Below are 12373 nucleotides of genomic sequence, written 5' to 3'. Positions count from 1 at the left end.
GTGCCATATGAACCATCTCGGACTCTGAGGACCTCAGGGACCGGCCTCCTGCTGGTGCCTGAGTCAGGACTAAACATGGGGAATCTGCGTTTCAGTTTTATGCAGCTAAAACCTGGAACAGTCTTCCTGAAGATGTGAGACAGGCTTCTACTCTAACAATGTTCAAATCTAAGCTAAAAACAGTTTTGTTTAGCTGCGCATATGACTGAAAGGATTTTTTCTTTGCACTCTTCTCTTTTGTTTGTGATTTTATTAGTTTAGACAATCAGTTGGATTGATAATTTTTTTAATTTTATTGTATTTCTGTTTCTGTAATTTCTGTGTGATTTGAATGCATTTTTCCTGCTGTGTGAAGCACTTTGAATTGCCTTGTGTATGAAATGTGCTCTACAAATAAACTTGCCTTGCCTTGCCTGAGTTTCTTTTAGTTTGAAAACCCAGTACCGTATTTTCCGGAGTATAAGTTGCACCAAAAAAACATATACAAGTTGCACTGCAGTATGAAATGCAGTTGTAAGTGTGAAAATAACAAATAATATCATATATAAGTCGCTCCGGAGTATAAGTATACATATGTCGTGACTCCAAAACTATGAAAAAAGGTGCGACTTATAGTCCGGAAAATACGGTACTGTTTTTAAATCTTTGTGTCTTGTGCCATAACAATGTGCATGAACAGGAGACAATTAAGCAGAGATTTTTTTTCCACATTTCTGTTTTTTCGTCAAACTTCCTGGATCAGTTCTAGAAGTCACACCGCTGATTGATATTGTTATGCGTAGCTTTAATGTTACGACAGGAACAATTGTTATCTTGATTTCACGCATCCACAAGCTACGTTTGAGTATTCTTTTCCACATTCATGGCTCACACCCAGCACTCACCCAGATTCAAGAACAAACTGATTCTCAAATAACGCCCCTTCTGGCTGGTTTCACAATATTAGACAAATCGCACAAATTTCACCCAAATGCATCTCTTCAATCTTATTTCAAAGCAGCCGCCGGTGACGTAGCCGCGCGGGATTGGTTAACCAGGACACTGACTGATCCTGACAGTCCCGCTCTTCTACAGGTGTTTCTTAAAACTAAAAAACGTGACCGGAGTCTACTCCACGCAGCGTCTCCACAAGAGTGAGAATCATTTTGAGCATTAAGATATTGATCTGAGACATTCACTTGGCCCACTCATTGCTGTGTGGCTAATAACGCAATGGCTTTTCCTAGTTCCACGCTGAAAATCCGCTTTGGCAGAAATAATGAGCCTAATAATTTGCTGCATGGGGCATTGATTTTGGGAATTTGCCAACTGAAACTCCAGCGGGTTGTTTTCAGGTGTGCAGCTGTGCGTAAAGCAAAGCCACATCGAAACTTCTGAGGTCGTGCTTGTTTGTTTCTTAAGTGAATTTTGAAAAAAGACGGGGAAAAAAGAGCTGTTTTTCTCGTATATACTTGAAATTCACAAATGTTTTGCTGTGCGGATAAACATCACCTGAAAAAACATCCTGACATGTAAAGCCAGTGTTTGTTTTCACCCGGCAGCACACCTGCGTTTGTTGCTATTGGCAACTGCAATATTTGACACTTGGAGATTCATAAATACGCCAATAATATAATTGATATCATTTTCTCATTTCTCTTGCTATAAAAGACCTTTCAAGCAATTTTAGCATGGCCACGTAGAAAATATTTTTAAATAACACATGTGTAAGGACAAGGGCAGTTTTTAACAAATTAAATATTTAAGCAGCTTTTAGAGTTTGGGGTCAAAAAATCTGAATCAGACAGACTTTTATTTATCCTCAAAGTCAACATATTTTGCTTATAGACTTGCAACTGACCAGAGGCAGAAGAAAGTTATAAAAAATAGGATTAAACTATCCAACGAACTAAGTAAAACTATCATAAGAGAAATAATAGTAGTAATAATCATAATAGAAATAGAAATAGTACAATACATCTGTTCCTTATCAACTGAACTCTCAATATTAACTAAATGAAATGCACTATTTAACTAAACTTAATATACCCTGACAACATTAAATATTTATATTATACTATTTTACAAGTGATCGGACCATGACACAATAACTAGAGGATTTTACAGCAGAGTTCAAAATGATTCCTCTGTCTCCGTGTGGCAGTAACAGTCTGTGGCTCATAACAGTCTGTGGCAGTAACAGTCTGTGGCTCATAACAGTCTGTGGCTCATAACAGTCTGTGGCAGTAACAGTCTGTGGCTCATAACAGTCTGTGGCTCATAACAGTCTGTGGCTCATAACAGTCTGTGGCTCATAACAGTCTGTGGCTCATAACAGTCTGTGGCTCATAACAGTCTGTGGCTCATAACAGTCTGTGGCTCATAACAGTCTGTGGCAGTAACAGTCTGTGGCAGTAACAGTCTGTGGCTCATAACAGTCTGTGGCTCATAACAGTCTGTGGCTCATAACAGTCTGTGGCTCATAACAGTCTGTGGCTCATAACAGTCTGTGGCTCATAACAGTCTGTGGCAGTAACAGTCTGTGGCAGTAACAGTCTGTGGCTCATAACAGTCTGTGGCTCATAACAGTCTGTGGCTCATAACAGTCTGTGGCTCATAACAGTCTGTGGCAGTAACAGTCTGTGGCAGTAACAGTCTGTGGCTCATAACAGTCTGTGGCTCATAACAGTCTGTGGCTCATAACAGTCTGTGGCTCATAACAGTCTGTGGCTCATAACAGTCTGTGGCAGTAACAGTCTGTGGCTCATAACAGTCTGTGGCTCATAACAGTCTGTGGCTCATAACAGTCTGTGGCTCATAACAGTCTGTGGCAGTAACAGTCTGTGGCTCATAACAGTCTGTGGCAGTAACAGTCTGTGGCTCATAACAGTCTGTGGCTCATAACAGTCTGTGGCTCATAACAGTCTGTGGCTCATAACAGTCTGTGGCAGTAACAGTCTGTGGCAGTAACAGTCTGTGGCTCATAACAGTCTGTGGCTCATAACAGTCTGTGGCTCATAACAGTCTGTGGCTCATAACAGTCTGTGGCTCATAACAGTCTGTGGCAGTAACAGTCTGTGGCAGTAACAGTCTGTGGCTCATAACAGTCTGTGGCTCATAACAGTCTGTGGCTCATAACAGTCTGTGGCTCATAACAGTCTGTGGCAGTAACAGTCTGTGGCTCATAACAGTCTGTGGCTCATAACAGTCTGTGGCTCATAACAGTCTGTGGCTCATAACAGTCTGTGGCAGTAACAGTCTGTGGCTCATAACAGTCTGTGGCTCATAACAGTCTGTGGCTCATAACAGTCTGTGGCTCATAACAGTCTGTGGCTCATAACAGTCTGTGGCTCATAACAGTCTGTGGCAGTAACAGTCTGTGGCAGTAACAGTCTGTGGCTCATAACAGTCTGTGGCAGTAACAGTCTGTGGCAGTAACAGTCTGTGGCTCATAACAGTCTGTGGCTCATAACAGTCTGTGGCAGTAACAGTCTGTGGCAGTAACAGTCTGTGGCTCATAACAGTCTGTGGCTCATAACAGTCTGTGGCAGTAACAGTCTGTGGCTCATAACAGTCTGTGGCTCATAACAGTCTGTGGCAGTAACAGTCTGTGGCTCATAACAGTCTGTGGCTCATAACAGTCTGTGGCTCATAACAGTCTGTGGCTCATAACAGTCTGTGGCTCATAACAGTCTGTGGCTCATAACAGTCTGTGGCAGTAACAGTCTGTGGCTCATAACAGTCTGTGGCAGTAACAGTCTGTGGCTCATAACAGTCTGTGGCTCATAACAGTCTGTGGCTCATAACAGTCTGTGGCTCATAACAGTCTGTGGCTCATAACAGTCTGTGGCAGTAACAGTCTGTGGCTCATAACAGTCTGTGGCTCATAACAGTCTGTGGCTCATAACAGTCTGTGGCAGTAACAGTCTGTGGCTCATAACAGTCTGTGGCAGTAACAGTCTGTGGCTCATAACAGTCTGTGGCTCATAACAGTCTGTGGCTCATAACAGTCTGTGGCTCATAACAGTCTGTGGCAGTAACAGTCTGTGGCTCATAACAGTCTGTGGCTCATAACAGTCTGTGGCTCATAACAGTCTGTGGCTCATAACAGTCTGTGGCTCATAACAGTCTGTGGCAGTAACAGTCTGTGGCTCATAACAGTCTGTGGCTCATAACAGTCTGTGGCAGTAACAGTCTGTGGCTCATAACAGTCTGTGGCTCATAACAGTCTGTGGCTCATAACAGTCTGTGGCTCATAACAGTCTGTGGCTCATAACAGTCTGTGGCTCATTGTGGAGCAGGTGAAGGAAAGTCCAGAACGGTCTTGATTTTGAACAACTACGACAGCCATTTCTCAAAATTCACTGGGAAAGAGCAAGAAACACAAAAAGGTTTCACTCCATTCGACTTTTAAAACGATAATCAAACACAAATGTTGTCGTTGCCACGCCCAGCTCTGTCAATGCAGTTTAAAAACGCTGATTTGATTGTAATTTCCACGGGCCTGTTGTCTGTCGGAGGAAATGGAGAGTGTCTGCTCTCATTTGGCCCGGCTGCTCGTGGGTTCCCGTCTCTCTCCACACCCAATTACACCTGCTCTTCCACGATCATCGGCGCCGTGACACAACGCAACGCACAATAAACACAAAGCTGTCACCACAAGACCCAAGGCTTCCTATCAGTCCACGGAGGGCATTTGTGTGTCTGTACTGACGGGAATTAATTGCTTCATGGCTTGTGAGATTAAATTAGCTACGTGACATGCTTGCTAGCGGTGATGCGCCTTTGATTGCTCCGTCTTTTATTAGAGGCAATTTCTTTTGCCGTCGTTTAGGGAAGAAACCCAGGGAAGAGTGCGTTTGTGTCTAAAGAGGAAGCCGCCCACCAGCTCCCCACGACATGCCTTTAATGATCCTGCCTGTTAGCATAAGAGCGCTGCCATCCAAGCACAGGATGTCTTTAAGTATCGTGAGATAGAACCTGTTATACTTTGTCAACTGTGTTTTTTGTTTGTTTGTTTGTTTGTTTACCTGGGTTACTTTGTTAACTGTGTTTTACTTTACTATGTAACTTTTTTTGTTTGCGTCAGTTTCACTGTGTGGCATTAAGCTGATCTACAGTATCTTCATGGAGACAAGCAGGTGACTCCACACGCGAAGTTACAAGTCAGATCCATGGAGAGGTGACCCTGCACACAATAAGAATGCATGTTTTATTAGCAATAAAAACAGCTGTAATCAAATAAATGCAACATAAGTTAAATCATACATAGTTCACCTTTAGGTATTAAAGTGTAGGCTTCAGTTTTATTTCTAGAATCAATTCTTTCACTTGAGTATTTTGTTTTATAGTTTGAATTCACAGCATGGTTTTATTCCCAGACGGAAAAGAGGATTCACAAATCAAACAGTTACTTTAGATACAGGACGTAGGACAAGAAGAAAAGAGAAGACAAATCTTCCTTGGCTCATAGAAATTAGTCGATAATATCCAGGAAATAGTTATTATTCCAACCAGATGTCTCGATATCCTGATTTGTTTCCCTAAAAGGAAAGGTAAATACTGTGCACAACGTGTGTCTCCTGTCCACGCTCTGTGCAGTTTGTCACTAAACTGACAGAATGACAGTGTCTGGCTCGTGGAGAAGCTGCAGCTTTACCTTCTGAGGAGGCAGCGCTGTGACAGTTCAAAGAGTTGGTAATGGGGAATTAATGACAGATCATTAGCACATTTCCACTTTGTTATCTCACTGCAAAACACACATGCCCAAGGGAGCATTATTCCTGATTTCTTTGCATTAGATCTTCTGTTTAGTGGACCATAATAGACTAACAGCCATTAGAATTACACTATGAAAGCTTATCGTGGCTAAAAGACTTGTTTTTGTGTGCCTTGTTATAAATGTCAAAAGCATTTATACAATTGCATCACCTGAAATTAGTGGCTTTGGCTAAGTGTCCTCTTGGGTGACATTTCACGGTTGCTATGTTACATGGACACCAAAATCTGATGATGATCTATTTTTTAAAATGATTTACAAGAAATGCACACTGCAAAATCAAACGAGCCATGATCGGAAAGAAATCTGATGTTTTTGTTATTTACATGTCAAACAAGTAAAGTTTACAGGAACTTAATTGGCAAATCATGTCCTTTTTTTCCCATCAGTCCTCAATACTAAAACAACAAAAGAATTACGATACCAAGATAAATACTGTAAATTATACAACAGATACTCTTTCAAAAAAGTTCAAAAGGATTAAACTGGATTAAAAAAAATGATAATATTATTAAAAGCATATTTCATTATGTGGATAAAAACAGGGAAAGTGTTAGAATATGCTGTGCCACTGCTCTTGGCCACTACATTTTGAAAGTTTTATTGTTTTTGGTCCGACTGCCACGCCCCACATTCAACACAAACGCCTCAATGGGAGTTTCATCTTCCTCCTGATTGAATCTTGCGGTCTTCCTCATTCTGGATCTGTGTGATGCAGATTATGGCTGGGCCCGCTCTGACTGGCAGGGGGCATCTGTCAGCGGTGGCAGGTACAGACAGCTGTCAGGGGCCGAGCCTTTTGAACAATGACTTTGTGGAGAAGACAGAGCCGGGGAATCCATCTCTGCTCCGGACAGCCGCCATTATTCATAGCTGCAGTCCGCTAATGCACTGAACACACACCTATGAGCTCCTGTTCTAATGCCTCTGCTCTAGAACTGGAACTTTAAATATTGTATGTATGAGAACAACAAGAACAAGCATTTTAATTGTGGCTAAAATGTTATCTTGAGTTGAAGTTGCTAGCTACGGATTTAATGAGTCTGGAGATGAAGAAAGACCAAGAACTTTTGTTACTGTATGAAATCATGAGGTGGAAATGTTTTGAACTTTTAGCAGTGTCACTTTATGTGCATATGACAGGTCAGAATACACATTTTACTAAAAATTAATAAACATGATTATATAAGATTTTATTATATTTTAATTTTTATTTATTTTTATTATTTATTTATTTATTTTACATAAATAAGAATATTTTTTTTCCTAGTTTGACAATCCTGGTGACATTTGTAATTGTACTTCCTGGTTGGACATGACAGCAACAAGTTGTTGTGGGTCCTGTTGCTGTGGCAATTGTGCTATTTTTTTCTGTTAAAAAAAACGCAGGAGTAGATTCAATCATTCAATATCCAACTTGTGGACAGACACAAACAGGGAAGCAGAGATCTTAAAGCTGTGAGCGCTTTGTGGGTAAATACTGCAGCTACTCAATATTAACAAGACTATTGATCACGAAAGTCCTTACAAAATGGCAAAAAGAAAGAGAAAGAACTAGGAAAGAGCAAATGCAAGGCTGTGATACCAAACATCCCAACAGCATTTCAAGGCTCCTAAAGAGGTTCATTGACCTGAAATGGGATTTATCCCCGGGAAAGTGGGAACTTTGGTCAAGATCGTCTCATGTCCTTTTCTTATTTATGTCGCAGGCATGTATCTTGTATGTATCATGTAGCATATTTATCATATTGGACCCTATAACTGGTCACTGTGTACTTTCTCATTATCTGTATACTCACCGTCTGAATGTCTGATGATGGTGCATCGCGTCCAGTAACGGATCAGCTCAGAATTGTGTGTGAGAATAAAGACACTGCGCTGAGAAACGAGAGAGGAGGAATTTCCTGTTTATCTCTGACAGACCCACTACAATTGTGACTGGATCAACAAAAAGATGTCTTCTCCAAAGTGAATAACAATATCCAAAGACCTGGATCCTGCACATGATGAAGAGAGCGAGCAGACTGAGGCACCAGGTCGAGGTCACAGCTATGGAGCCCCCCACCTCTGGCCAACAGAGAATCGCAGTGCGCCTCCTCTGAAACGGAACATAATATGCACATGTGACAAAGGAGCTGAAGAAAGTCATGACAGAAGCTGAAACGGGAAAAGAAAAAACCTGATTCCTACACTTGTACTGCAGCCGTTCCTCCCCCGCAGTATACGCATCCACGGATTCATCTAAGACAGCCGACACATGCAGACACTTTGACTATGATCTTGTAAGAGCCCACTCCAGAACATAGACATTGATTTAAAGTAACAGACACAGATGAAGAACGGAGACTACAGCTACAACAACCACTGGGATAACGAGAATGAGAAGTGGCTGCTTATCTACACTGCAAAAGAAGCAAGAAAACGAGGAAACATGAACAAACCTTGACAAATATGTAGAGTCCATACAGACGGACCTCATCCAAAACAGCAAGACACACTTGTTTCAACACTGCTAAAGTTGGAATGTAGGAAATGACAAATAATGATTCCTCCCCAGGACAGGACCACAAAGCATGAGTCCATGTGACATTTCACAGGTGCTATGTTACATGGACACCAAAATCTGATTATCATCTATTTTTTAAGATGATTTACAAGAAATGCACATTGCAAAATCAGACGAACCATGATCGGAAAGAAATCTCATGTTTTTGTTGTTTACATGTCAAACAAGTAAAGTTTACAGGAACTTAATATGAAAATCATGTCCTTTTTTTCCCATCAGTCCTCAATACTAAAACAACAAAAGAATTACGATACCAAGATAAATACTGTAAATTATACAACAGATACTCTTTCAAAAAAATTCAAAAGGATTAAACTGGATTAAAAAAATGATAATATTATTAAAAGCATATTTCATTATGTGGATAAAAACAGGGAAAGTGTTAGAATATGCTGTGCCACTGCTCTTGGCCACTACATTTTGAAAGTTTTATTGTTTTTGGTCCGACTGCCACGCCCCACATTCAACACAAACGCCTCAATGGGAGTTTCATCTTCCTCCTGATTGAATCTTGCGGTCTTCCTCATTCTGGATCTGTGTGATGCAGATTATGGCTGGGCCAGTTCCTGATGATCAAGTCTGTAATCAGGCGCCTCCAGCAATCCAGCGACCAACACCAGAGCCTGAGCAAACGTCAGTGTGAAAAACAAGAAAATACTTTGGTTTTGAGATGCCGGTTGATAAGCCTGAATTTAAAATCACTTTTGGAGAAGGTGACAGGTCGCTTTTCGAGACTTTTTGAACATTTATCAAGACACTGAAGCACATTGCTACCAAGTCAAAAGGTCGTTTGTGCTTGGAGATCCCATGTGAAGAACAAGCATTTGTAATCTGCTTTTGATGTCGATAGATCCCTCTTCAAGCCTTTAGTTCAATAGATTGTTTTTGTTTTGAGATGCCGTGTAACAAACCAGAATTTAAAATATGTTTTGGCGAGGTGGAGAACACTCGTCAAGCTTTCTTTGAACAACTCTTCAGGGGGGAAATCTATTAGTGGTACAAGCCTTACTAAAGATGCTGCTGAGGCTACATTTCCCCAAAAATCACATATTTCCTCTTCAGCCGTCTCCAGGAACCCAGGCACCAACATATCCATAAAACTCCCAAAAAGAAGAGACGTACGAGGAGGAAAAGACCAGATGTAAAAGAGCAAGCGCCATGTATCCAACCGTAGTCACAGAGCAACGAAACAAATGTGGTCAAAAATGATGCAACTCTGGAGGAGGCAGCAGTCATCACACGACCAACCGCTCATTCTGGGAGTTCAAATTGTCCTCGAGTAACTCCAACATCCAACCGTGAGTCAAGTGTCCCTCCATAACTGGATTGAAACAAAATGAACCACACAGCAACAAAAGCTGGAGATCGCTTTTACGTTCGAGGCGCCAACTCACCTAGCATGTGACAGGACGCTGGAGGCCCCACCCCCTAAAGGATAAAAGGTCAACAACACCCGCCTCTCACAATGGCTTTGTTGTTTTCACATGCAACATTAAAAAATAAGTACACAGTGCACTGTTAATCTATAACACGTTTTACACATCAGACGTTTTAGATGTTTTCAGCTCAGATAAACGTTGCTTTTCTTCATCAGACAATGAAACCATCAGCAAAATACTGAACCAGTAATTAGGCAGTAGTTGACCTCACATTGTTGCACCGGACCTGAACCACAGTAAAGCAGTTTTGGACTGACTGGCATATGTAAATGAGGCTGCAGTCTCTTCGACCGCCTCCAATCACTCACACAAATATTCACGCATCGTCAGAAAGTTGAAAAAAGTAGGCTTTATTAGACAGGAAAGAACAGTGTGAAATGGGGTTGAGAGAGAAGGGAGGACATACAGTAAACTTAATTTTTTTTTCAAACGGTTGCCTCTTAGGGCCACAGTGAAAAACAAATTAAGCAATGTCTATGGTGGCGGAAGACGATGTTCCAGAGAGAAGGAGGTTCTGTCCTTAGAACCTCCTGCTCGGCCAGGAAAAACTACAAAAAACCTCCTTGGGAAAAAGTAGAAACCTGGAGGAGTTCCACAGTGAAGGAGAGATCTAACTCTCACAGACGAACAGACGGACGTGAGGGAGACTGTGGAGCTGGAGCCACTCAGGAGGAGAACCAGTTCATCAGGAGGAGAACCAGTTCATCAGGAGGAGAACCAGTTCATCAGGAGGAGAGCCAGTTCATCAGGAGGAGAGCCAGATCTTCCAGGCAGATGAAGGACCATCCATACAGGGTAGAGACCGCTTCACCAGGAGAGGAGCATCTGGGTCCACAGGTCCTCGGAGTGAGAAAAAGAAAAAGAAACAAAAACAGTTTGCAAGTGGAATTAAATATTAAATATCGTTTGATAGAATAAGTAGTCAGAAGAAGAGGATAGTGCTAAACCTGTCAAAGTGGGGATTCGAACACATGACACTGTGGCCCTGGACCCTGTGTCTTAACCACTTGACCACAAGGCAGCAATGATCCTTATTTTCATGCAGTAAAATCACATCCAACTAAAATAAGTAAATAGACTTCATCAGCATACGGGGGATAGCACAGTATTGTTTTTCACCCAAACACATAGTTCACTCTTCAACAGCACAGGAACAACATCAACATCAAACATCTGATTTATGCAGACAAAGTTAATATTGTTCTAACTTAACTAAGCAGCTTTTGAGAAAACAGCCTGAATCCCTGGTCCTCTGTGTAAGTGCTCTTGGTTTCTCACATCCCCCGCTGCAGATAACGCCCTGAACATCCGTGGCTATGGCAGATATCACCTCTAGTCTCCGATGCTTCTGGGAGCTGTAACACATTGCTCTCCTCCTGTCACTGCTGCGATGAATCATCCCCCAACAAGGATGAATGTGCAACTAGCGGAGTGAGAGTCCAAATATCCTAACGCTTTCTGAATCCTCGGCCCAGAAGGAGGAAAATGGAGCCAAACAATGCACCCCAAACAAAAGGAAATAATATTTGACAAGACGACATTTAATTTTGCATGTTATGTCTGGTGTCCGCCCACGCTAGCAAGTCACCCAAACCTCATTTTGTTTTCCTCTGTCATTGTGGTGATATTCATACATATTTGCCACTGATAACTAAGTAGTGTGTGTTGCAGTCATGGGTAGAAGAGCCAAAATGTTTTGTCAAAGGGATTGCATTTTTTTGGGGGGGAGGACAAGGTTGCTATGCTGCTGCTAGCTTGTTAATTATGTATGCTTCTTGTTGTTGGTTGCTTGCAGAGGTAGAAAGTAACTCACACTTAAAAACATAACAGCACTGCATCGCCTGCTCTGATTGGACAATTGGACGGAGCTCAGATCATTTTATGCGAATGACGGTTTAAAACTATTTAATTTCTCACATTTTGCATAAAACATTGATCCAAAATGCTACCAAAATTGCATAAAACCGTTTTTTTTTATGTGCACGTTTTACTTTTCCTTGATTTTGGCAGCAGTGCTAGTGCTTTGATTTGCAGTAGTTAAGTTGGTTTATTGTATGTATATTGTGCACAGAGACAGTGCACAATATACATGCGTTCGCACATCCGGGAACTTGTGCAGTGGCAACCGAGTCCGCCATTTTGAAAGGGGCACAACAGCACGTCTACTACAGACGAAATCCAGGAAATATGAGGCCAAAATGCCAAAAACCTGCGTTCTGTCAGGACATCGCTCTGTTGACTGACATTATAGCTTTGTCGTGTACCTTAGTTTGCCGTTATCGTCTAAAGAATCAAAGTATTCATAGCTCATAATGCTGTAGAAAAGGATGCAGTCGTGTTGGTTTTTATATATCGCGTGCCCCTTTTAAAATGGCCGCTATGGAGGAGAAATGCCTTAGCTTAAGTGCTAATTTCCTGCTAACACTGGAGGAAACCTACACGGGAGAGAACATGCAAACTCCACACACACAGAAAGACCCCACCCGGAATCAAACCCAGGACCTTCTTGCAGTGGAGCGAGTACTCTTTGGTACTACAGTAATAGTTGGATGGCATGAATGGCATTACAAGTTTATTTAAGGACAACCTCTTCCATCACACATCAAACTG

This window comes from Eucyclogobius newberryi, unplaced genomic scaffold, assembly GCF_026437365.1.
Source record: "Eucyclogobius newberryi isolate DKJ021-1_F unplaced genomic scaffold, fEucNew1.0.hap1 SCAF_7, whole genome shotgun sequence".
Taxonomy (NCBI): Eukaryota; Metazoa; Chordata; class Actinopteri; order Gobiiformes; family Gobiidae; genus Eucyclogobius; species Eucyclogobius newberryi.
The sequence above is the reverse complement of the archived record's forward strand: the minus strand, read 5'-3'. Positions refer to the sequence as shown.